Source organism: Prinia subflava, chromosome 4 (assembly GCF_021018805.1).
Source record: "Prinia subflava isolate CZ2003 ecotype Zambia chromosome 4, Cam_Psub_1.2, whole genome shotgun sequence".
NCBI lineage: Eukaryota > Metazoa > Chordata > Aves > Passeriformes > Cisticolidae > Prinia > Prinia subflava.
Genome location: NC_086250.1, coordinates 44,292,593 through 44,319,337, shown reverse-complemented (window position 1 = coordinate 44,319,337; position 26,745 = coordinate 44,292,593). Strand labels below are relative to the sequence as shown.

Sequence of the window (26,745 nt, the reverse complement as noted above, 5' to 3'; positions counted from 1 at the left end):
AACATACTATGCAACAGACAGACAGGGGAGAAAAAAGCAGCAAGGATTTTTTCAGGATGTTGTTCAGTATGTGTCTGTGATTTGTCCAAGACAAACTGTACTCTGTGAAATGGTGGCCATGAAAAGCAAGTACAGAGAAAATAATTTGTATATGCTTTACTGTAAGGACATTGCAGAATTGGTGCCTTGACTAATGTTGACAATTAATGTGGACTTCTTCTGAACTGGTAATAAAATTCATGGGTACTTCTGAATACCTTTAGCTTGCTTTTTTCACATGGGCTTCCACATCTTTATTCCACTATGAAAGAAGAGGTGATGCATAAGCTAAGCTGAATTGAGAGAGATCATGTACACCTTACATATGTGATTTAGGGCTCCAGTGATAGATTAAAGACAAATTGCACTATATTAGGTAATGTGGGTTTTTTTCACTCTCCCTTTTCTTGTTTCCTTAAAAAACCCTGTTATATGCAACACTGTATAAAGCATGGAAAGGATTGATTCAAAAGGTATGAGAATCCTGATCATTTTCTGGGTGCTCAAAGTCATCTCAGGTCTCTTCAGCAGTGGAGTCACAATTGGACAATTGGATTGTGCCACAGCAGATTCCAGTGGCAGATGGGGTTATTACTGAGAAACAGGAAAGAGCCTGGGAGAAACTACAGAGGTGGTTTGATTAGAGGAGACTGTTTAAATTAGTCTGGTTCTATTAGCTTTCAGGAAGAGTAGAGAACATGGGATTGGAGAGTCAATGTGTTTTAGGACATGCTTTGATTGCATGAGGAGAACTAAGAGAGGTAGTGATTCATGTTTAGGTCTTCAGAGCGAAAGAGAATGGTGATATTGCTTCTGCAGTGCAAATCTCTAGGCAAAATATATCAACCAGGCAATGGAAGCGACAGTGTTCAAGGGCAGCTAAGCCTGGGAACATCAAACAAAACTACAATTTCAGGTCTCTACCTGTATACTAAAAGAGGAGATTGGACGGGTATGCTGGTGCATGGGCATGTACATTGTTGCAAATCATCTCCCACGGCGTCTAATTTAAGCAATCTATCTTACTCGATATGAACAGAAATTGCTGTGGTTTTATGTTTGAATTTGCTTGGCCTTCTGCTTATAAAGCCCAGCATGGAACTGATGCAAGGTGATTTGAGTCTTCTGTGGTATTATATTTTGTGAAGTTTTCCCATCCTGTTTTGAAACAGAAAAGAAAAAACAAACCTGTAAAGGGACCTTTGCACATCTTCCCATTCACAGCAGTGTTTATATTTTCTATGTTTAAGAAGTGTTTTTAAAGAAACCATCCATCCATAGACTCCAAAGCAGAAGATAAAAATGAAAAATGTAGCCTTCACTTCACTGTCTTTGAACCATAAATTAGGATCTTATTCCCTATTTAATTGGAAACTTTGGAAATAAGCAGAAATTAAATAGATGGGATTCCATTTTAAAAATGAGTAATCAATAAACGATACTATTATTCCAGGACAGTGAGCAGTGGTTTATTAAATCAGGAAAGTGATTGAAATGGGAAAATATATTTTGGATCACTGTTTTGGATAGAAAAGGCTTTCTCATCCACACTTCATAGCTCACTGACTTGTTTGGTGACACAATTTCTATTAAAATCACCAATATTATTTCCATTATGTGTAATGAGAATGGAGCCACGCTGTGGGTGCATGGAACCTTCTCCTTTGTACATTTGGACAGGAGTGTTTGCTACTAATAAACACCTTTGCTGAAATATGTAGTAAGTGTTAGATATTCTAAAGTCTGTGAAGAAGGGAATGGGTTCAGCACACTGGCTGTCTCTCTGCACTTTTCCCTGTTTGAAGCCATGGAAGTATACCTTGCAATCTTGTACCTGCTTTGGCATGCCCTCCCACTCCCATAAAAAGTGTATTGTCCCTATGGAGAATGCTTTTGAGGCAGACACCACCGATTTTTGCACAGTAGGACACCTTGGAAGAAAGGCTGGATTCCACCCAGACAAGCTTATGAACTAGCAATTTCGGCTGCCTTGTGGAAGAGTGCAAGCAGGCTGAGGAAGGAGCTGATTCGAGGGCAGAATCTCTGATGATTGGAGTGGCCTCTCTGTGAAGACAACCTGCTGCAGCTGTGTTTTTGTGAGGGACACAGTCCTCAGCATGTGGGGTAAGGCATGCTCAGAGGATAGGTACAGGAGTGGGTGGCACTCAAGAGTGACACAGAGAGCAGAGTGGTGCTGGCTTTCAGACTGTCAAAACTGGTGTTCCCTTTTGGTGATGGCTTTTTGGACTCTGCAAAGATTGGCCCTGAGCTGTGAACTGTACTCATACCACATGGAGAGTTTTGCTTAACAGCTGCCATTGCCATTTGCATTAAAGACATATTGCTGCTTACAAACCCTGCACAAGTGTGCAAGAATCTAAACAGTAGAAGTTTAGAAGTTGTAAGTTTCTTAGATGTTGCTTGCAAGGATTATCAGAAGCTGAAGTAGTTGGCTTCAGCCAGTGTCTGGTACTGATCACTATGAATATACCAGGCTGATCCTCCTGACAAGGGATCCTACTCCTACTTACCTTCTTTCTGAATGGTGATTTAGTTGGGATTCTCTTTTCCCATGTTAGTTGCTAGAGAGAACTGGGAACATCTGAGAGATCACTGAGCAGCAGAGACTCTGCCTGCTCCTGTTATCAGAAACAGTGATAAACTAGGGATGGTTTAGTACATCATTCATCAAACTAGTGTTTACCACATATGCGCCAGCATATTCTTTTTAAAAACAGAAGCCAGGAATTTTCTCATCACTGTGCTTTAGCACAGTACTTGACACAAGGAGTGTGAACTGAATCATTGTAGCAATTGTCTGTTCTTTTTGACACCTTTGCTTGATTTCAGTTTGACTTCTCCCTTGTGTGGGATGATGAAGATGTCTGGGACTATTTCTTTTCCATCATCCTAGTGGATGAATTAGTAGGAAGTTAGGAAGTAGTACTTCCAGCACAGTCTGGATGCCAGTGAGATCACTATTGCTTTGCTGATCCATACTAACCAAAACACACCATATCCACTTGGATGGATGGATGGATGTGGAGGTAGAGACCTTCTGCCTAAGGCTTCTTGTCAGGACATAGTATTGGAATTTCAAAAGGTTTGTACTGAGTAGTGCATCTACACATTGCTTTCCTCATTAGTGGAATTGGATAATGACTCCCATATACATGAGTTTCCTGGGCTTTTGTGAAGTCCTTAAGGGAAAAGAGTCACTTCATTATGTGACATGCTGAAATATAACTTTCCGTGGAATGTTCCTCCCCTAGATAAAGATTACCTGATCTTTTGCAAGAAGGATTTTCTGTTCTCTGAGATTTTCAGCATTAGCTGTAAAAGCTCCAGTTTATCAGCCTTATAATTCCAGGGGAAAACCTCACATCATTTTTTGTTCTGGCTTTGCTGGTTGTGAAAGAAATAGATTTTGTCCATTGAAAGTTCTCAGAGTTTGAGCCCAGACTGTCAGACTCCTTTGAGTTTTCTCAGGACTCAGCCCGATGGCAACTTAAATGGAGAAAGACAGCTTCAATCCGTTGTCTGAAAAGTAATTTTAATAACACAAAATTAACAAACAATAAGGCATCCACTGTATTGGAGTGAACTGGACAACGCAGTAACAAGGGGCAAAAGGCAAGAGGCCAAAGGCCAAATCTAGGGGTAGACAGGGGTATTTATATAACCCAGTGTGCGTGGGGAGTTAAAGTGGGGTCTGAGGGAAGGGTCCAGTGGGGGCACAATGATTAAGAATATTAAAATTCTTGCACCAAGAATCAGCCTATGACAACACAGAGAACTGAGAACTTCCTGGTAACAATTTGCATAGAGAGCATGTCAATAAGACATGCTCTATTGCTTATGGCACTAAGAATGGGGTTTCCTAAGGCATTTTTCCAGGGTTTTCTTTTTTCCTGGGGAAACTGCCCTCTACAGTCCATGGGTTTTTTCATTCACATTCCTCAGTTAAAAATCTTTGCCTTCATCCTCTGGTGAAGAAACTTTCTGTATTTACCCATTTTATATGATTAGCATGTCTTACCTGGGCAGTCCCAGTGCAATCAGTAGAGGGGCCTGTGGCTGGTTTGTGAAGAATACTCTAAAGGGCTAAAACCTTCCTTGGGATTCTTAATGCTAATTAACTTCAATAGATGACAGGTTTAAGTTAATGGTTACTACCATGTAAGGACACAGTAAATCTGTAGAGCCCTAAACCAGAGTGTTTTTATGTCACATACACCATATTAGATCTCAGGCTACATCTGTAAAGAAGCCCAGTTCCTCCACCTGGTCAGACCAAAAATCCATCCAGACTAGTATCCTACCTCAAACTGAGACTAGAAGCAGAAGCCAGCCAGGAGAGTAAGAAGAAGCCAATAGTATGTGGTAGTGTCCTCTAATGCTCTCTCGAAATGCTTACAATTTTGTGTATATAATGACTCTTGATCTTAGAATTATTTTCCTCTTTTTGCACCACTTTGCATTCAACTACGAAGAATTTCATCTGCCATTTTATTGCCTAGGGACTTTCTTCCATAAGCACCTTTCCTAATTCTTCACATTCAGCAAGCCATCATCCTTTTCACTGTGCATAAGTTAATATAATTATAAAGCTCTCTCACCTCACTACTCATCCATTTTCCCAGGTTGCTTAGGAATATGACAAATAACTGCATCCCCTGCAAAAATCCCTGTGGAACTCTGCTAATGACCTCCCTCCATTGCTAGAGCTGTCTGGCTAACCTACTTACCTTCTGTTCCCTGTCTTTTAATCAGTTATTTATCAACATAAAGACCTTCCCTAAAGCTCTGAGTGTTGAGTTTCCATAGAAGCCTGTGACGAGGAATTTTTCAAAAGCCTACTAGAAAATTCAGCTTTGCCTATTTCAAACAAATCTCCTTTATCCATGAGTTTTGCTGACCCCATTCAGTAATTCTGTTCTGAAATATCTCCATTCCTGTTGTTTACAGAGCAAGCCACTTAGCACTCCTTCTGCAGCCTCAGATATTCCCTCTGCCATTAAAGAGGTATTCTAACAATGTTGGCTGGCCCTGAAAATGCTTTTGTGGGAAAGACAAAGTCACAGCTCAGGAGATGTGAATGTGTGAAAGAGTATGGAGTTCATCTGCCTTATCAGTGAAAGGCAGTGAGCTTATTGCCTCGTGTTTATCTTTCTTTATCATTATTTTTCTCTGTCCTTTTTCTTCAACACCTCTTTGTCTTATGGCCTTATTATTTTGCAGGTGAAAAAAATTTAAGCTGTATTTTGTTTTGAATGTTCTTGCATAGCAGTATGTTCAGCAGAGCTAGAACACAGCTGTTGTTATCTCAAAGGCAGAAATGTCACTGCTTGTGGTGAGACCTATATTCTGAGTATGGGCCTGGATTCCATGTTTCAGAGAACATCAACCATAGATGCATAACCTCTCTTTCCTGAAATCTTATGTAGTCTATGCATTTCTTTGGCTGAACAGGGAGGCTCTTCAGAAGTTTTTGATATTTTCATAATTTCATTTTCATTTTTCATATTTTCATAATTTTGATATTTTCATATATTCGACAATTCAGATGGAATTGTCGAATCATAATTTTGAGCACAGGGACATATGTCTGCTAACATAATTGTTTGAATCTGAGGCCCTCTTGGTAGTCTTGCTGAGAAACACCTTTTTTTCATTCCATGCTGTAGACAGTGGACACAATCTGATTCCTGTAGTTTAGGTTAGGAGTACTCAACCACCCCAAATACATTCTCACTTGACACTTCATTTTGCCCTTATAAATGCTGTTTTGGTGTTTCTTTATAAAATACAACCATAATGAGCTAATACACTGTACAGTGTAGGGTGAGGAAAGAAAGTCCATGCATTACATGTTAATAAACCCATCACTTGATGTTATTGTCTGGTAGATAACTGCTACCTGTAGAATACGCTTTGTGTACTTTTGTGGTATCCCCATTTTTGTGATAAGAATAGATGTTTACTTATTGCCATTAAAACATTTTTAATGGCTTTCAATCTCTTGGAAAGAGTTTTAAAAGTATTTGGAGATATTTGCATTTGACTGTTGCCTTTGTGATCATGACAAACAACAATTATATGTAGAGTAGGAGAGTAAGCTGTTCAATGATTTCAAAGTTCTTTCCTTGTGTCCATTAAGAGACAATATTATTCTTGTCCTCTTTTGCTGAGATGTAACTATCTATGTCAACATCTTAGAGTAATGAAGGGTTCATTAGCACTCTGCAGAAACTAGATTAATTTACCTCTTTATTTTATTTAATCTCAAAATGTGTATGTGTTGCTAGGGCATGTTCACACAAAGTGAGCAACACTGATGCTAGAAATGCTACCATATTGCTGAAAATAGCAGACACACTAAATTATTGCAGTGAAAATACACAGAAAATTAAATAATGATGCTATTAAAAATGTTTATTTTAGTACAGGGAGGGACATCAGTATAAAATCTATGCTGAAAGAAAACATAACATCATCATTAAAAATAATAAAGTTTCCAAGATTTTGTATTTAACTTTTAGACTAAAATAATAGCCAAAAAATGTTCATTCTTAAATTTGCATGATTCTTGAAAAGTAATTCTTCTATCCAGGAAATTCTGTTTAGCAAAAACAGTGTATAGGTTTGTTTGCAAGCAGTGAAGAACCCATTTTGATGCACATTAAAAGGTAGTTTGGAGAGTCAGGAGTCTTGAATGACTGGCACCTTTTTTAACGCATGCCTCTGTCAAGGATTGGCATGACAATTTAGATTATGATCAGTGTCAGTCTTCTTGATTGTTTCTATTCCACTGGCATATCAAATGACAAAATAAAAGTGTAATTGAATTTGCAGCAGCATCTGAAGTGCTGTACAGCTAACAACTCTGCTGTTCTTGAGTAGTGGAGATGAAACTGAACTATGAAACATGAACTGGAAGCAGCAAAATGAATGACACTGGCTCCTAAACTCACTTGCCAGGGTTGCACAGGAAAGTGACTAATAACATTAATAGTGGCAATATGTTTCTTTCCATCCAGAGAGGCACACAAAAGCCAGTTGCCCTTTTTGTTCACCTCTTTATTGTATTTTGGTTTTCATTCATTTTCTTAAGGGCCAGTCTGGTTGCAGAAACATTCTGTAGCTTAGTGGTTCTATTTCCAGGTGATAACCACAAGTAAATTCATCAGCACAGTGGCACTCTATATATGTACAGTCATATGAGAGCTGCTAATTTTGTTATTTTCTACTTTTCTGGGGCATGAATGTGCTCATATCCTGCTCTGCTTCATGACTGCCACTTAGTTATATAAAGTGAAGTGTGCCTGGTGTCATTTGAGTTCATCCAATCATCCCATCAAGTCAGACTGCACTATTATTTATTCATTGATTGATGGTGTTGCCATCTGTTCATATGCTCTATATTATAATTATCTGCCTTTTCATGCTTGATCTTTTTTTGTATTCCCTTGTTACTTTGTCATTTCAGTTCAGACCAAGCATTGCCAGAGGTGTTACTTCATCCCTGTCTGTTTCCCAGCCAGTGAGTTCCTTCAACTTATTACAGCAGATACCTTTGTTGATAACCATCTTCTGGGCTCTAAAACACGTGCTTGGTATATCTAGCAGTAAAAGCCTCAGGATTGTTTTGAGGAAGGTCGCAGTCAGCTCTACCTCAGAGCTCAAGAGCAAGAAATGCAATCCCCAAAACCAGGCCCCAGATTATCTCCTAGTGTTTCTTCAAAGTAGCTACTGACATCTTCCAATGACAAGCAAACAGTAGTTCTTTCAAATAGGTGTGACATTTTCCCAACTATTTTTTTTGAATTTCAGTGCTTATGAACTCATTGTCTTGATTTGAAAGACAGATATCTACTAGGGTGGTATAGGACCTCCCTAGAGATGGAGAATTCAAATCACCTACCTCCAAATTATTCTAATTTAGAAAATTAAAGGGGCTTTCAGGCAGAGGTATGGGGATAGGAATAACAGTTCTTTACTAGTATATATGACAAAACAACAAACAAACAACAACTACAGCATTAATAATAAACAGAACCAGGAACCTTGAGGGCTTTCTTTCACAAGAGCCCAGGGCAGTTTGATCTCGGTGCCCCTGCAGGACTCCGAGAGGCCGAGCTGGAAGGGAGGAAAGTCCCGGGCTGGTGGATGAGATGAGGAGCTCTGCGCTGGCAGCTGGAGCAGCAGGGGTGTCCCGGCAGGGCAGGGCTACAGAGTAGCAGGGGAACCTCAAAGCAGTGTGGAAGAAAGCAGCAGTGGTGAGGGCAGGGCCGGCCCAGCAGGGCAGGAGAAGGCGAGCTCAGAATTCCTAGGCACCTGAGCAGATGATGGTAGATTTCCCAGGATGAGACAGAGGGATGACCGTGAACTCTTCTGGCAGCAAGCAGCAGCCTGACTGCCCTCCCTGATGCTGAGAGTAAGAGCACGAAACTGCCTCCAACCCTGCCTTTTACTTCCCAAAAACTCTGCCTCCCCCCTCTGGGAGGGAAACTCCCAGAGACCCAAAATCAATAGGTGTAGCCCGGTGCTGCCATCTTCTTTGGCCACTTCTTTGTTTTAGTCAAGCACTCAGTCCTTAGTCTTCTACCAACTAACGGGAAAAAATTCTATAAGGGAAAAAGAAACAAATCTAACCCCCAACATTCATACACATCTTTTTGTGACCTTGTACACACCTTTCTTACAGTCTGGATCCCATTTAAAAATACAGGAAGGGTCATAACAAATATTAATAAGAGAAATTCTGTTCTCCAAATATCGTAGAAGTCAAAAGGCAAGCTGTAAGGAGAAATATGTCTTCCTGCAACTCAAATCTTGTTCGATTGATTTGTATTGTAGCTTGAAGATTTCATACAGCTATAAATGAGACTGGGGGTCCTTTATTTTCTCTTCCTCGTTGTCCTACTCTCCTTTGCTCTTTTTCATGTGGAATAGTATTTGCTTCTTGATGATATTTATGCAGCAGATCTTGATATATCCTGCTTACATGTATTTAGAAACTGAAGTCAGAGTAGCATATAAATTAAAGTAGCTATGCAGCAATTCTGCATTCTGACATGATGTACTCCTTAGAAATGGTGTGAATGAGTGGGTGTCAGAAGTGCTGGAGAAGTGGGACTCTAGAAATAACATGTTCTTGCTGAAGATCTTTGAGTACAGATGGCAAACGTGTAAACTGTTGAAGTCTCTAAGATGGACACTTCCTCTCTGGAACAGGGTGGTTCTGGATGAGATTGCAGCACAAACCTTTTTCACTGACTGGGGGAAGAACATAATTTTCTTTCTGAAACTGAGATTGAAACAATCACCTCAATATATCGGCTAAGATGTGCAATCAGGAGCTCTGTGATAAAATGGGGAGAGATGGTTTAAAAAGTATTATGAAAGGAGTATTGGACCCACCATGTGCATTCAGCTGACATCTTTACTGGATTAAATATGTGGTGAAGTAAGACCTTCTGTATCCACAGGGAAAGATTAGCAGCAGATGGCAGTGGTACACAGCAATACATTTCTTTAATTCTGAATTCCTTCAGGATCTGTGGGATGAACTATTAGACATTGTGTAAAGGGAAAAAAGAAAAGAAGGATGTTTTATTATGAAAAAGCATATCACAGCACTCTTGCCTAAAATAATGTTGAGAACGTTGTACATAATCCATTCTTCCCTACAAGGAAGAGCAGGGTTAAAACTGCTAAATTAAGGAAGGCACTATTACTGGTCTTAAATAGCATAATTTTGATAGGTGGGTGTTCAGCTGAGAAACTTTATCTGTGGTGCTGTTATGTAGAGAAAATATATTTAGAATATGTCCAGAAAGTAATGGCCTAAACACTCAAGTTACCAGAATATTACTCATTTTGTGTTGCATTATGCCTAAAAATGAAAGATTATTCGCACCACAGCTAGAGTACCTTAAAAATCGTATTCCATGTTATCGTAGGTCAACTCAACCCACGATATCAGCAGAGCAATTAAGCAAGTGCTTGAGAAAATACAGCACAGAGTTAATTTTTCTGTGTAGTACTGCATAATATAGGAATTGGTGTGAGACGTCTTCTCTTAACAACCCTGCTATGAACCCTAAATTGAATTGATCTAGGAATCCTGAATTGTAAGTGAAATCACTAACTCTGTCTTGCATGTATGGAGAAATCTTAGAAACTGTCAAACTTAGACTTGTGATTGTGCTCAAGAAAGAATGAAAATTCAGTCTGTTCAAACCCACTTTCAAAAAAAAAAAAAATCAGCTGGTCTGGCTCCCAAAAACTCTGCTGTCAAAACCCAAGTCCAACTTGGGTGCAATTCTGCTGTTTGTAGCAGACTTAAAATATATAATTTCTTCTTTAAAACTGAGATATTAAAAAGTTTCAATGGATTTGAATCAAAATTCATTATAAAACTTCATTTAATAGAATGCACTCAGTAAGATGAGTCTAATCTCTTCTTGGTGTCTTTTTATTGTTATTTTACATTATTTGAAGTGGGAACTTGAAGTACTTTTTTTAATGGATAGAGAGATTGTCGAGTTTCACTTAAACTTTTCTAAGTGCTTTTAAAACCTCCATTAAAAAGCTATTTTTGAAATTTCCTACAGTACTATGCTTCTCCAAATCACAAAAGAAATCACTGCCTCCTACACTGGCAGTAATAAAGAAGGTTTTGCATTTTGCAGACACTAGGGATTGATCTTTATAGGAACTCATGGAGATACATATGCTAATATGCCCCTGTTTTACAATAGAGAGCTGAAACAAAGGAAAAGGGACAAGAAAAAAGGGAATTGCTGATGGAGTTGAGACAAGACCCTGCTCAGAGTTTTTTATTCATCCCATCCCTACTCTCCTCAAATCTTTAAGGGAAATTATTTTCTCTATCCCCATTGATGACAGCATTCTAAAAGGTATCTGCCTCTGCAAAGACGCTGAATAATTTCTTCTATAGAAAATGGCAATGGAATGCACATGCACTGGAGATACTTCCAAGTGGTGAATGCCCTGGACTGTGCTTCCCTTCCCCCTGGCTTCAGCTGGGTGTGAACCCATAGTACATGGGTTTTTTCTATGATGGTTTGTTCTGGGCTCATTTCTGACATGTCTTCTCATCTGCTTTGTATTTATTTTATAACTTGTATATAGCTTGTATAACTGCACCAAAGGGATGAAGTTCATACTCATGTGGTTGCAGAGAAGGAAGGCACATATTCCCTTTCTCTTAACTTGAAGAGGTCCTTTGCTTAAATTTTTTGTATCATCACATGCCAACACAAAATTAGTTTTACCACCCAACACCCCAATTCTATTGTAAAGAAACAATCTAAATAGACTTATTAGACAACATAATCTACCTCATAATGGACAGAGTCCTGTCAGGAGCCTTATCAGAACAAGGACGAATGATGTAGGCATGATTACAGTGGGGTATCACTCACAAAGCTCCAGCACTAGTGCAAGGTGCAGCTCATGTTGAAGCACTTAAAGTTGTATTAGGCAGGATTATAATTTTCAGATGGCAGACATTTTGCATGCACTTCCTTTTATATCCCATAGACCTCCAGAATATCCATGGCAGATGAGGCACAGGCTTTATACCTGTATGGCTTTACACAGTGCTTTATTTGGGTCAACACTTAACCCAGAAGAATGAAGGCAGGATTTGTGTGACCAAGTAGTGGTTTGGTCTCACAATTGGTAAGTTTTTCATTTGGACAACTACAGATTTTGGTATTTTATTCGGATCTGATTTTCTGGGTTGGCTTAGTAATCAGTGAAGAGAAAACAGACTGGTAAGTCATTGGAGTATATTTGACATCTAAAACAATGCAAATAAATCACATTGTAAAACCACTTATTTCTCTACACTGAGAGAATTATTCCAAATAAAGGGACTATAAGGTGGCTCAGATTAAGACATTTACATTCAAGATACTAAGGTTTTGTGTCCTGGGCAAACACAGGACACTTATATAGGGGGTGTAGAAATGCCAGAAGTTGTCCCACAAACCAGCAGAGTTAAAACATGTAGTGGTTTACTGTTAAACATCCCTTGGGAATTAAGGAAGGTAATGGAATACTTCCAGAGTATCAAAGCTTTCCTGATGAAACATTAAAAGAACTTCACAAAAAGTCAGAGGTTCATGCAGCAGTGAATAAATTAAACCATAACACAAATAAACCAGCAAGAATCCATGTGACAGCAGTGGGAAAATCAAGGATTGTATAAGCAGTAATGAGAACAAGTGTGTCAGTGTAACCTTCAGAACTTTAAATTTTGCCTTGAAGTTAGGAAAATTGCTAAGAAGAAATGGTAGTTATCTAAATTTCAAGAATCAATTCAAAAGATATTGGGCATTAATAGATAAAATCATTTGTGAGTGTGTGTGTTCCTGAAAGGCAGTCTTTTTTATGTTCTCTTGTTATTCATACAGCACAGCCTTAATCTTTATAAGGTAGTTGAAGGCAAGCATTTATGACTAAGCTGATCTGTGGCCATAGAAACTTTGGTTCATTGATTTCCCCTGACTTTCCTATGGTGATTTCCATGTATATTCTCATTGGCATGACCAAAGCCAGACTGAGACCTCCAAGACATTCTAACACTACGTGGTGCTGCCCTGTTGGGTTACTGAAGACTGTTTAGCACTCACTGGAGTAAACCCTTCTATTACAAAAATAAAATCTGAATTACTAACAATTATTACAAAAATTCAGTTATTTGACAAGAAGAGGTAATAAGGAGGGTGCTGACATCAGCTGTAATGTGGGGTTTGTATTAAAAGCTCTGAAATCTAACAATTGAATGATGCTCTCTCTAGTTTTTACCTCAGAAATCAGTTTTTTCCTCTTAAGTTTCTTTTTTTAACTCATTGCTTGTCATTAATGTCAAATTTTAGATATTAAAAAAATATTGTCTTTTTCTATTCTAATTTCTGTGTGTCAGTATTCTGGGATATTCTGAGTGGTTCCCAAATATCTTTTTATTTCTGGTTCTACCTGTTTCTCTTCCTGCTGTCATCCCTTCTGTGCATCACACTACGTCTTAAGCTCCTCATATTTCCTTCTGTCTTTGTCATTTGTTCATTCTGAATCTCTTGCCCAGTATTTTTACACTGAACAGCCTCTCAATACACATTACATTTCAATTCTTTCACATGGAATTAAAATTCTGACCACTTAATTAATGATGACTTAATCAATCCATTTATTGTACTTCTATCTTCTATGTTTCATTTCTTGACACCTCTGTGATGTAAAAAAGGTACTGACTGTCTTTCACTGGCTGTTTGTGTGGGGTTTTTGCAAATTACAATGCTAAGGCTATGCTGCAATAATAAACATTAGTCTGATTGAATTTTTTAGCCTTAACACAATTGCTTCACTCTCCTCTTGTATCGTGGGCAATGGAGTAAGTCCTGCACAGTCCCCACGCTTGCTGTTTTCTTGTGCAATGATGTAGTCTGTTTTGATGCTCAGAGGGGACAGTGCTCAAGCTTACAGCTCTCACTGGCACCAAGGACTGTCCTTGCTGTGCAGTCCTGATGCATATTTTCTGACATCTGCATGCTCCTCTTCAGCCCAGGAGACACCTCTCTGTCAGTTGGGTCAATATTATGTAGAAGGTTGAATCCCTTTTACAGAGGTTTAATCAGTGCCCCACCAGACTATACAAAAGAAACTGAAATGAGGAGATTCACAGGAATACAGCAGGGGCATGACCACAGCAATCCACTAGCCAGTTTTAACAGCTATGCTTTTGTGATGACACTTTTAAAGGAAGTTGCAGGAGACCGCATAGCCTGAATTAACCCTAGCTGTAACTTTTATCTATACAGAGTTGCATGAGGTGGGCCTTGGTGAATATGGTCCTTTCTCTGCAGTTAAACTACATCTTTGCACCTGCTCTTAGTAATGAAGCCCAGATGCTGGTGACATATATTCACTGCAACATGGTAATGTAGGGCAGACTGGTCAGAGAAGATTCAGACTGGCATTAAAAATTTTGATTCATTAAATACAATTAATTGCTAAAAACATAATGCATTTCAGAATAAGGTGCACAATTGCAGCAAATGATCAGTTGATTTTTTGGAAGAGGAGTAGATTGAATAGCTTGTATTTAAATAAAAATAAATTCTAAAACTTAGTAGTAGGACAGAAAAATGTGTTCACTTCTTCATTAACTTGTGGATATTAATTATGTTCATTAATGAATATTACCAGGCAGCAAAACATGTCAACATTACAGAAGCACTCGGTGTGCCATTCATGCAGCTATAGCTTGTGAACCTCTGTGCAAAGGGTCCTAACTACCAACATTAATACTGATAAAGTCAGAAAATACATTTTATTACTGATGATGTTACAGCCAAGATATTTTTAAGTCTTATTCCACATGCGCCTTTATAATAATTTAACTGCACCCTTATCAAAACTGGTTTGACAATGTGAGAATGATCATCCCACAACCCTTACAGCAGTATTTGTGTAAAAAATTGTGTACAGATCAAGCCCACAAACCAGTAAATTTGGAGGAGCCCTTTAAAAGTTTTAAGAGAGCTCCCACTCCTTGTAGGAGCACCAGTAGCTGCTTCTCCAGTTTCAGTTCTTACACTGAACACTGAAAACTTATGAACATTGAATCCAGCCCTCACTTGAGGGAAAAATTGAATTATTCATTGTGTTTTTTAAATTTTTTGAACTTCAAATGTTGAAGTCACAGTCTATTCTATATAATATACTGAATGACTTCAGAGAGCAGTGTTGATTTTGTTCTTGGGGTTCTGCTGCTGTCCGTAAAGCATTTAGGCAGTGTTTGTAGTGTATGATGTCAGAAATATAATCCCTTGAGTAAATCGTATAGATTTGTATTTGTGCCAGGTCGTCTTATTACCCTAAGGTTTTTACTCAGTCCAGTTGCTCCCACCAGATGACAGCTTTTTGAACTCTGTGCAGCACTTTTCTTCAATAACACCCATATCACAGTTAAGGATAAAGTCCCAGGACTTGAGTGTGACATCGTGATAGTATGAAAAGAGTGTTAAAAGTTCAGTCTCATTCCTTGTGATCCCAATAACTGCTTATGACAGCCTGTGCTATTTTGCTTTCAGATGCTGAAAACACTTGTTAAAGTGAGTTAAATTTTTTGAGACTGAATGTTCCTTTCCTTTTGCAAAACTATTCAAGAGGATATTTTTCTGTCCATCTGAAGCCCTGCACTGTTTAAAACACAGCCCTTCTAAGTGGCCTGCTTTGAATTTCCTACCACCATTGAGTTCCCCAAAGAAAAAGTACTTTATGAGAGGAGAGAAAAGTGTCTTTACTGATGGTGAGGACCATTGTCTTTCTAAGGAAAAAACTTAAATTTTAATTACCGATAATTCTAATTCAATGACCAAGAAATTGGGAAGAATGACTTGAAACTCACTTTTCAGTAATTTTCATTGGCTTCAATAGAGGACATGTTTGAGACAGAGTACGCAGGCAGTTTGCTATGCTTTTTTTCTAGTCTAGGAACCACAAAATAAGAGCTGTTATTAAAGTATTACACCTCTCATTATGTGTCTATTTTGCATTTACATCTGGCAGTGTTTATACACTGAAGACTGATATCCAATCCATCTCCCAATTTTGCAGGGTTAGTTTGGTGGGGAAGAAACTTACTTGGGGAAGACCTGAGGATTCCAGCTGGTGACATTTAGCAATTTCCCTCTCTTCTGAATGGTAGCACTCTCACCAAGATTTAGCTTCTGTAAAATTAGTTCTTCTGCATTGCTGAACTTCTTCCCTTGGCTGACAGCTTCATTGTTCCAAAGGAACAAAGCTGTCAGAAAAGGTCATCACTGCAGAGGGGATGGAAGCCTCTCAAGTACCTAAGGCCAGTTCCACAGGGAGTTTTGAGGACCATGGCAATAACCTCCACCTGGACTCTGAAATCGTGAGGGAGCTTGTGCAGAGACCAGTGTGCCAGAATGATGCATTCACAGTGGCTTGTGTTGCTAAGCAGACTAGCAGATGCTTTGGTAGCAGTGGGAGTTCTTTTCACAGTATGTATTTTTCAGTTTTGGATACAATGAGATGCAGTAATCAGTCTGGAGGTCATACATTTGTGGATCCCTGCTGCCAAGTCTCAGTCTGATAGATTTTGAAGAGAAGTATATTTTTCAGTACTTCATTCAACAATAAGTTGATGTTTAGTAAGGTGGCAGATTTTCTTCATTTCTTTGTGGTCTTTGTTAGGAATGAAGAGGAAGAAGTGGTGGTTTGACAGAATTTAGGAGTAGTTCCTGTATTCCATCTATCCCATACATCTTCAGAATACTCAGTTTCCATGGGTACAGATTGGGGGTTATGGGTTCCCCACTTTGCTCATAGGATGGCAGCCGTTGACTAGATGATTAAGAGTTTCCTGTTAAGAACTGCAGTTCAAATTTATCTCTCTATTCATGTCTGTGTAACTAAGGAACTGCCTGTCTGTAATCTGATTGTTTTCTGTGCTTCTCTAGTGTTTTCTTTCACTTTTAATTTGCTTGAAAATAAAAACTAAAAAGTATTTATATTAAGGTAATTGGAGTTTTAAGAAAGAAACGTGTATCCTTTTTCTAAATGAAAAAAGAGGAGGCTCACAAGCATGTCTGACAGCTAGACTAACTACTCTGTGCATACAGCTTTCATGTCATACTCTTGAAATATTTTTACACAGAGAAGGTAACAAGACCTTGAAGGATTATTCAAAATCTTGTTTCTGCAGAGAATGTATTGCCACACATAGATACTGAATGAAAGGAAGAAAACACACTACTATAACCTCTGATATTACTGTAGTGTTTTATGGATGTTTCTGCACTGGTTTCTATTGGTAACAATAAGCAAATCACTTATTTTCAAGTATTTGTACAGCTTACTGACTTTTATAGGCAGCTTACCAACCCTCCATTCATCATAAATGTTAAAATCCAGGAGAAAGAACTTATTTGTGAAGAATGCTGATTAGAAAGGACATGGAAATTCAAGGAATCTGTTTCCTATGCTATGTTCAGCAAGCCAACTTGCTAACTTAAACATTTCACTGCAGCACCTATGCGCTACTAATGATTACTGCCTGTGCTAGTAACTAAAAGGTGTTACAAGCAATGCACATAGCATCTTTACTTTCATCTGGTAGTATGTTGCAAGTATATTTTGAAAAACAAGAACATGGAAATAAGAAAACCTAGCCACAACACAGCCATGTGTGTTGAATAAGTTATCCAAGTCACCCCATTGCATCTTGGTGTATCATGTTATAATTCTGTTGCATTCTCTTTCCTTGTCTACAAAGATAAAGCTTGGAGACAATTAACTGCATCTACGGAGGAATTCAGTAATAAGCCCAGAAGAATTATAAAACTGTGTGTAAGTCAATAGCTTAAAGGAAACAGCTGTACAAGAACAATGGCTTTTGAAACAGGGTGTATCTTGACAGAATCCCGTATATTTCAGCCTTGTTCATTTGTCAACATAAAGGGAAGATAAAACCTTGTGGGATTAAGTAAACTCAATAGCTAAAAATACAGTTTGACACTGCTTGTAGACACGACAGGTCTACAAAGATAATATATTGGTAGTCTTTTCGTCTAGAAAACAATATGTTTTTAAGAAGGGTGAATGCTTTTATTGAATTTAGATTCAAGCAGTGTAGTATTAGTATCTTCAAGTAATTTTAACCAGATGTTGCATTTTTCTTCTTTTCAGGCTTTACAAATACAGATGGTAAGGAAATCATGCGTGAAATACTTCTAAATAGAACCTTTAATTAATATTGAGAAACTATTTTGCAATTGGCATAATTTCTAAAACTGTTTGTCTAATATTTTAAACTGTGTCCCATGTTTGGAATTTAATTTAGTTAATGAAGATTTTTTGTAATTTTAAGTTCTGTATGTCATATGTACTTTCCAGCAACTTTGCAGCATACCTGTTCCTAAACTGAGCATGCCATCCCCCATGATGCCTATTGTGCTATATGCATTGTTAATGAGGAACAGTGACAGGCACCCAGAGTGTTCAGATCTGTAATTTGTGTTAAACAAATCTCACGAGAGTGCAATAAAATGTCACAGGAAAGTCTGACTGCCTTGTGAAGGACAAGAATGCAGGCAGAACAGTAAAGTCTAGGCTGAACTCTGTTCTTTTTTAGGTGGATATAAAATAAGGCACCTTCTTGCCATAAAATCACATTAATAGACTTACCCTAATCTGTGCAATGGAGAGCAGAATTCAGCCCTTTTTCATAGTAACTTTCCACCGATTTTGGCAACATGCAGTTCCTAAATCAGAACTGCTGTTAACCTTCAAAATGAGCAGAAGGTATTTTGGGATCCCACGTGAATCATAAGCTTCTCCATTTTTGTTTTTGTTTGGAAAAGACATTTATATTGCCATGTGTAGAATAGCTGAGACTTTTCCTCCACATCAACAATCAAAATGGTAACTTTGCAAAGGGCAGTTCCAAAGAGATATGTTATACTTTTCATGCAACATCCTGGATTTTTCTGGGAAGACTCACACTAGTTCACCCTCTAGTAGGTGTCTGGACGGTAAGCTATACTTCCATTATCTGCTGTATTTGTTGCTGACATCCCAACAAACAAGAGGAATGAAGTTTGCACATTTGTAACTGGAGCTGCAGGTGTAAAATGATCACACATTTTGCCTGGCAGATTGACAGCAAACTGATATGATGGTGATGCCTTGGAGAGATGATAAACAACATTGGTGTTTATCAGTCTGAATACTGAGAGCTGAGTCAGCTCTTGAGGATATGTAGGAGCAGAAAAGTACAAATGTAGTTTGAAACTTTTACTGTCCTCTCATGCCCAAGTCATGGACTAGGGATCTGGGCCAAGAAATACTGTTGGCTTAGAAAAGTATTTTAATGAAAGTCACGTTAGACTGTTTTTCACACAGAAAACAAGTATGTGTCTGCAAAGACAGCTGGAGAAAAAATAAAGCATGTCCAAACTCTGCCCATAATTTTACATTTACCGTGATGAAAAAGCAATGAATTCTCCAGTATAGCAAACTGGTGGAGCTGTCCAAGCAAGTACCTTTGAACTCAAAGAAGTGAAATGGACTTTGTTAATTTGCCTTCTTTAACATTTCCATGTAGTTGGTACTGCTTATCTGTTTGGGGTTTTTTGTTTGTTTTGTCCTCCAGGAGCTATAAACCAGCATGTTCTTATTGCTGTGATGATGTGGAGGCCAAACGAAAGTCTAGAAATGAAGATGGTTGTGGCCATGCAGATCTTTCTTAAATGGCCTCTTCAGTGTTCTTTTACCACCCGTCAGTTTCAGATATTACAACCACACACGAGTCAGCAGAATGGCTCATATGAACCTTCTCCATCAGCTTCAGTACAAAGACAGACGGCTTAAAATGGTGCCAAAAGCTTTGGTATTTTGGTCTCAGGAAGCTAACTATGGATTTTAATGTTCCCAACTTCATTCATAAATGGAAAAATGTCATGAAATAATATAAACTATAGGAATCTGCTGCTAGTCATGTTGCAACTGACAAGTTAATCTAATCCTAATTATTGTGCCATAGCATTTATTGTTGAGTTTCCAATTTGTAGTGCAGTTAATAAGAAATGAGCATAGTCAGAAACCACAGGACTTATTTGCAAGATGGAATTTTGTTGCTATCACACTATTAAAAAGAAAGTATGTTGCAAGGTACTTACCTATAAAAATTCTAAAACCTGCTGAAATAATTATGATTAGTGATATGTCTCTAAAGGGTGACACATTTGTATAATGCTAATATGTAAAGTGCTAATAAAAATAGTGCAAGAATTTAAAAACCAGAAATGTCTTGGATCAGAAAAATATAGACTCTAGAATGTGAAAGAAGACCCACTCAAACTAATCAAATAGTCAACAGTTACAAAAGCAAGAATGACCAGAGGCAGAAGGTATTTAAGTTCTGTTTCAGTATCTTCCTACAGCAGAATGACTGCTGTGAAATAATTTAGTAAGGGCAGCCATATGTATGCTGCTTGTGCTGACTGGGCATTCTGCTGTAAAAATAGTATGGATTTGTAAATACCATAAATTTAGAATGTCATATAAGAATTTTGGCAGAGAAATGCCCTTCATAAATAGTACCCTTCAGAAATATCCTGCATAGTGCTCAAATGAGGACTTTTGTGATGCTATGGCTTAAAAAAAATGTAAATATAGATTGGTTTGCTTGTGTATGCCCTTTCACCTGATACTAATTTTTCCATTTGAAGTACTTGGTTCTTTCCATCAGTAACATTTCTGCAGGGACAGTGTCTTCAGCTCATTGTCAGCCTCCTTTATAGAAGCATTTTCTTACTGCCCACTTCTATTTTCTAGCATTTTGAATTTATTTTGCAAGTGAAAATGGCAATGGAGTTGTGGCAGTGTAGGGGCAATGCAGATTGCCAGAAAGTTGGCATACTTTGAGCTTTCTCATTGACTCCCAAAGAAGATTTTTAGATCATTTTGTGTAACCAGAAGAACCAATGGAGAAAACCCCATGGAGGACAGAACTGATCTTTGAGATTGTACAAAAACATCATAAGCTTTGAGATCCTTTGTTTATTTATTAGGTAATGTTCTTTCATTATAGGAATGGGAAGATATTCAGTGAGATAATTTTGAGGATGGCATGCTGCTGGGGGGCAGGTGGCAAGCAGAACAGAAAGAGGGTGGTTGATAGTCCAGTATAATAGGCTTCTCTGCCTTAGAGACTGGGGCAAGAGCTTGAGCCTGGAATGCTGACTGTATTTGACTTTGCAGTCTATAAACTGCTGCTCACACAAAAGTCTTTGTGGCACTGGGACCTATGTCCCAGTTCAGTTTTTTCAGGATGTTAGGCTTTGCCAGTCAGATCATAAGAGCACTGAGGACAGACAGACAGAAGTTCCTCTTCTTAAGTATAAATTAATATTTTTGTACTTGCATGTGTAGTCACTAAAAAGCAACTGCCACTTTTAAGGGTGCTATTAAAAATTCACCATTAAAATAAACTCATCTTAATTGTAATTTTAAAAACTTAAATCCATCAAGTAATTTACTTTTCCAAAGCCTACATCCTCCTTTTTCTTCTTGTAAAAGGGCTTAATGTAAGTATCTGACAGAGGAAGTACTCACATATGTATATGTATTATGTATGTACAACATATGACATGGAAAATCAAACACCCATTTGCTGGTTTTATGCTACATTGATTGTTACAATAAATAAATAATCATTTTTTCAATTATTTTAATCAATTGTATGCGCCAGGTTGCAAGTAACAGTTCTAAATATGTCCTGTTTACAGTCATTGCTAATTCTCAGGTTTTTTGTTTTGTTTTGGGGGTTGGGGGTTTTTGGTAATTGTGTCAGAAATTAAAAAAACAATTTTACTAAAAATGGTAGAAACATTGCTTTTTAATAGTGACTGTGGCTGTAAATTTTAATACTAGCTGTGGCTAAAGAACTGAGACTGAAGAATTGGATTCTGCAGTCAGTCCTTCCATTGCATGATCCCCAGCTTGCCTGCAAATTCTGCGTATAAATTGTTTGCAGGATTGTCCCAGATATTTCATAGCCTTATTTTTGTATTGGAAATGATTGATAGTAGACAGATTGGTGTGGAAAGCCAGGGATAGGTAGCTTTGCAATACTGGATTCAAGAGCTGTTCAAATTTATGTCCAACGTTATTGGAATCCAAAAGTTTCATGGTCATTGGGGTGGGTGAAGATACATCATCAGAGGTATCTGACACAGGGAACCTTCATCCAACAGTGATAATCACCTTTCTGTTTTTAGATCACTACAGAAAAAGCCCAAATGAATCAACAGTTGACAGAATATCATTCACAGCAAAGAAAAACTCATGTCTTCTTATGCTAAACTAAATTTAGTTGCTGACTGCTGAATACAGGATTACAACATAGTTGAACTTATTAGCCTAATAATAGGAAAGAAATATTCACATGGTGAATCAGTTTGCTTTCATTACTTTCCATTTTGCATGCAAAAAAAAGCACAACAAATCCATATTTGCAAACCCAGCCTAAGAAGCACCAGAGTGCACAATGCACAGATGTCAGGCTTGGGTCATAAAAATGACAGCAATGTTTTGTGGTCCATCACCAAAACTAATCTTCCTGCGTCTCAGAAGGCCAAAGCATGTTAGATCAGCTGCCTGTGAACAAGACTAAGTGTGTGTAGGTGGCACTGCAGTCCACGAGAAGACATGCTGGCTTGCATTGATGCCAGTTTAGAGTTTTCCTTGCTGGGCTCTAGCATTGCTCCATTGGACCAAAGGTTTTTGAAGGCTCATATAAAGTCTCTTCACATGTTTATCCAATGAGATAGTAAAGCTTATAAATCACTAAGCAATTATCCATTGCTCCTCTCTGTTTCTTCAATGGTTCATGTGACAGCACTGGATCCTGTGTGTTTTGAAGATATCTTAATTACTCATGAAAGTGAAAAATCTACAGACTACTCCAATTAGGAGTATGTTATATTTAATAACTTCAGGTAGTACTGAATTTCTGCCTGTCTCTCAAGCATATGATAACACTGGGGTCTTAGACGTGAACTTTCTGCTCCTGGAAGTTGTGTCTTTGGTCTGCCTTGGCTTGGTTCTTGTCCCGTGGTTTGGTATTTTGTCTTGAACAGTTGTTTGGATTCCCTTTCAAGCACTTCAGGAATTAATAGTCAATCTGAGATGTCCCATTAAATATTCTAGTACCTGGTTTAAAGCTGTAGTTTTCTTTAATCTAGGGATAATCTACCTGTCAGTGTCAATCCTTCTTTCTTTTGAAGAAAGTGTAAACAGCTCTGAATTGGATCTCCATTCTTTCGCAACTATGCATTACTATATCAATTTACTAAGCTTATTTCAACTCATACTCTCATTTTTAGTATTTTATCTTTTCCACACTTCTCACCCTCTGTCTTCCATCTCAGTCTCTTTCTCCAATCTCTTTCAGTCATCTTTGACTGTCTATTTACTTGTTTCGTTTTCCTAGCAAAAAATGAAAAAAGTTTTCAAATCTGATAAGGGTCCCCATTAAACTTTGGATTTGTGTAGGATTCAGGAAGCCCTATTGCAAACTAAAATGCCTGTATGTACTGTATTTTTACATGAGAAATGCGTCATACTAGACCGAAGGTCATACCATTTTAGCTAATCTAGAACTGTAATCATATTTCATTATTCATCTGTTATAAAATGTTTTTGCCTGTATACAGAGAGGAGCTGCAATTTTAATAAAAGTGTTTACAGACATTACTAGTTTTCAAGCATATATAAAGTTTATATGCTTATATAAATAAACTTTAAAAATTCTGTTCCAATTTTTCAGCCAATTGACATGGACATTTTCATGAGATTCCTGCTTATGTGACAAAAGATATCAGGGAATGTGTATTTCAGCTTTATGCATTATACAGACACTGAGCATCAGCACTTATACTTGTCATTTATGCTTGAAATGTTACCACAATAAATTGGCTATGTAGTAGTTAAACCAGCAGTATACCTGCTAGGTTAGTAAGCACCTGGGTTAAAGTGCAAGTGCAGCAGCACTAGCTTGGTTCTCAACAGGTTGTTTTTCAAACTGGAATTAGACTGGAGTTGTCAGATACAATGTCACAGTGCTCTGGTACAAACAGGCTACATAGTCGTAGGCTGAGTAATTTTAAAACTTTTGGGTTTTTTTTGAGCAAGGACTTATGATTAACAGTGAGAATTCAGAGGCATCAAAACTGTAGCCTAGGGACTGGTTCCAAGGTGACCTAATATAGTCAAGGCAGGTAGGATGAAACTTTAGTAAGGCAGAACATACATATTTGATAGAGAGGTGATATAATTTAAAGTAAATATAGATTTAAATGTAGATATAAATTTACTTCAACTATTGCAGTTGTGGATATCCAATAAATATAGTATCTTTATCTTTTCCCAATTAAAGTGAGTTTTTTGTGTCATATCAGTTGAGAATATCTAGTTAATATTTGAGAACACTAACAATCTAACTGAATCTTTGCCTTCTCTTTACAGTTATAAGTTAAAGATATAATTTAAGTCCTTCTGTTTATGCTTAGTCAGAGACCTTTTGTTTCTCATTTATCAACAAAAAATTTCTAGAAGATATTAAGAAAATACGATGTGGGCTCTGGAGGGCAGATTTATATTGTCCCAAAATATGGTGGTTCCCTCCTTGTGCTAAGAGAGAAAGGCCAACAGCTGGAGCTCAGCCAAATGGTCTACTCAGAAAAGCCCAAATGATAATGCTCGTGGGTTATGTTAATATCATAAGGGAGACATGTATAAACATAGACAGCATTAGCAGAATAAAGATGATTTCAGATTGTACATTGAAGCTAGTTCAAGCATGTAAATATAATCTGCATTTCATTTCTTGAAAACTCTGAGAGAAAAATCAGAACTACCTTGTCCGAAAAAATGATCAAAACACCTGATCTGGCTGAATAAAAGGAGTAACTTAACAAAGTAGTCAGAAGATAAGGAATAAAGATTTTACTAAACACAGTATTTTGGTTTTTAGAGGTGAAAAGTCAAAGTTTAAAGCAAAAAAAGGCAGTCTTATTATATATTCTCCATGGCATTATACTAAACTAAAAACAGCTTAGCAGCTTCCTTGGAAGCTGCTTACCATCATTATTAGTAGAGAATTTGCAGGTATTGGAGAACATTCATTATTGTTTTGTAAGAAAGAAATAATTTAAGATACTAATTATAAACCCTTCAAAATTATGGCATGAGAAATGGACAAAGTCTAAGTAAGATGTTGAGAAGTCAACTGGTTTTCAACTAAATACCAGGCAGATAGTATTCAACAGAAGGTGATGGTCTTAAGCAAAACACTGATTAAAATACTTAATCAAGTAAGCCGAGATGACAAACAAGAGCAGCTGTAGAGCAAAGATTGTACCATATCAGCTGTGCACACAATGTGGCTCAGCCTTGAGAAATATCTACATGGGAAGTAGTAATTGACCAAAAAATTGTTGTTCAAAAGAGAATGTGATAAAAAAATCAGCTTTACACCATGTTGGTAAAGCAGCATTTTTTAATTTGCAACATCTGAACATTTTAGGAAACTAAGTTTCCCTTTAATGCAAAGTTGGTCTCCTTGAGCTTTTTCTCCTTTGTTCTTTTTTGAAAAAATGTATTGGGTTTTGCTACAGTGTTTCTTACCAATATGTATAAGACAAAAGTATGTTCTAATGAGTGACCATTAGCTGATTTCCCATGGTCTTGTGTGTGCACAGTAGATAAAAAATAAACATGTCTAACTAATGGAAAATAATGTGCAGCCATGTTCTAATGTTGCTTGTTTTCTTCTAAGTGATATCAATCCTGCTTCCCTGTGGGATGAATGTTTGCAGATTGATAGTCAAATATGAAGCCAAAAAGAAAACCTTAAAAAATCTTGATTCTTTATTCATATGAGGTAATAAATTTCTAATTAAAGTACCAGGTGCTGAAAAACAACTGCATTTTAAGGATTGTGTTTTCAAGTGTGCTTAAAAGTGGAACAAATTTCTTTCTATTCTCTTTGAATGTTCTCTTTGCCCAGAGCTCCTGTTATTCTTTCACTTCTTATTGAACAAAACCAACAGAAGTACAAAGTTCTGCCTATGCTCAGTAACTAAGCATTTTGGTTAGAGACTGCTATTTTCTATAGCCAAGGGCATGTGAGACCACAATGTAACCACCAATCATTTCTCGCAATCCTTGACTTCCCAGTCTGCAAAACCTCTTATCTACTTACTGTCAAATTGGCTGTGGAACATATTTCAGCACAAGTCCAGAAGGGAGTGTAAAATTCTGTCCCTAGAGATACTGCAATTTCTCTCAGCTCTCTTTTTGTTGTACCTCCTTTTCCGAAATCCTCTCTAGCAACACAACAAGTACTTAAGAATTCTTCACAAACCCTTATCCCATGTGTATCTTCAATATTCTTCCCAAACAAGGATCAGTATAAAACATTTTCAGTTGTATCTATTAATGTTTAATAACCAGCTTTCCCTTTGGTGCTTACTGTACAAAAAGTATCAATATTTGCAGCCGTTAAAATTTGTAATATGATTTCTTGACTCTGTAGTAGCAGCAATTTTATCTGAAAGCCGAAGTGGAGTTTTGTGTGATGTAAGAGTGTCTTATCCTCTACTTTATTTCAAGGCATTAAATTTGGTGGAAAGTCTGCAAAAACATGAACCTTAAAACCTGAATGAAAATAAAATGAAACTTAATGGCAATATTTTTCTTAATTTGGTATGTCTGAGCTGAGCTAATCATGCAATTTTAAGGGAACAGCAGTATCACTTGAAATTCTCAAGGCCTTCAATATTATGATTTTTTAACAGAGACAACTTTAGTTATGGTCGCAATTTTTTGAATATCTAAACTCAAAAGTTTCCTATTCAGGGAATAGGGAAATTCATTTTGTGTTCTTCTTTCAGCACTGAGAATTCCTTGAGCAACGCCAATATAGTTTAAGAGTGATCATTATTTCTCAGCTTTCTAATAAGATGCTACATCCTCTTGTGAATTTTTGATGGGTATTTTTACATTTTAATTATAATCTGAATTGTTAAAAATTGCCTAGGTTTTCTTAAAGAACATAATCCAGCAGAAAAAATAATT

General features: G+C 37.5%; 1 protein-coding gene across 4 annotated transcripts in view; it reads left to right on the top strand.

Moving 5' to 3' along the window:
* The window catches only part of TMEM117 (transmembrane protein 117), a 188,558-nt gene that overhangs the window by 80,858 nt on the left and 80,955 nt on the right, over positions 1–26,745 (top strand). The gene's annotated exons all lie outside the window — the stretch shown is intronic.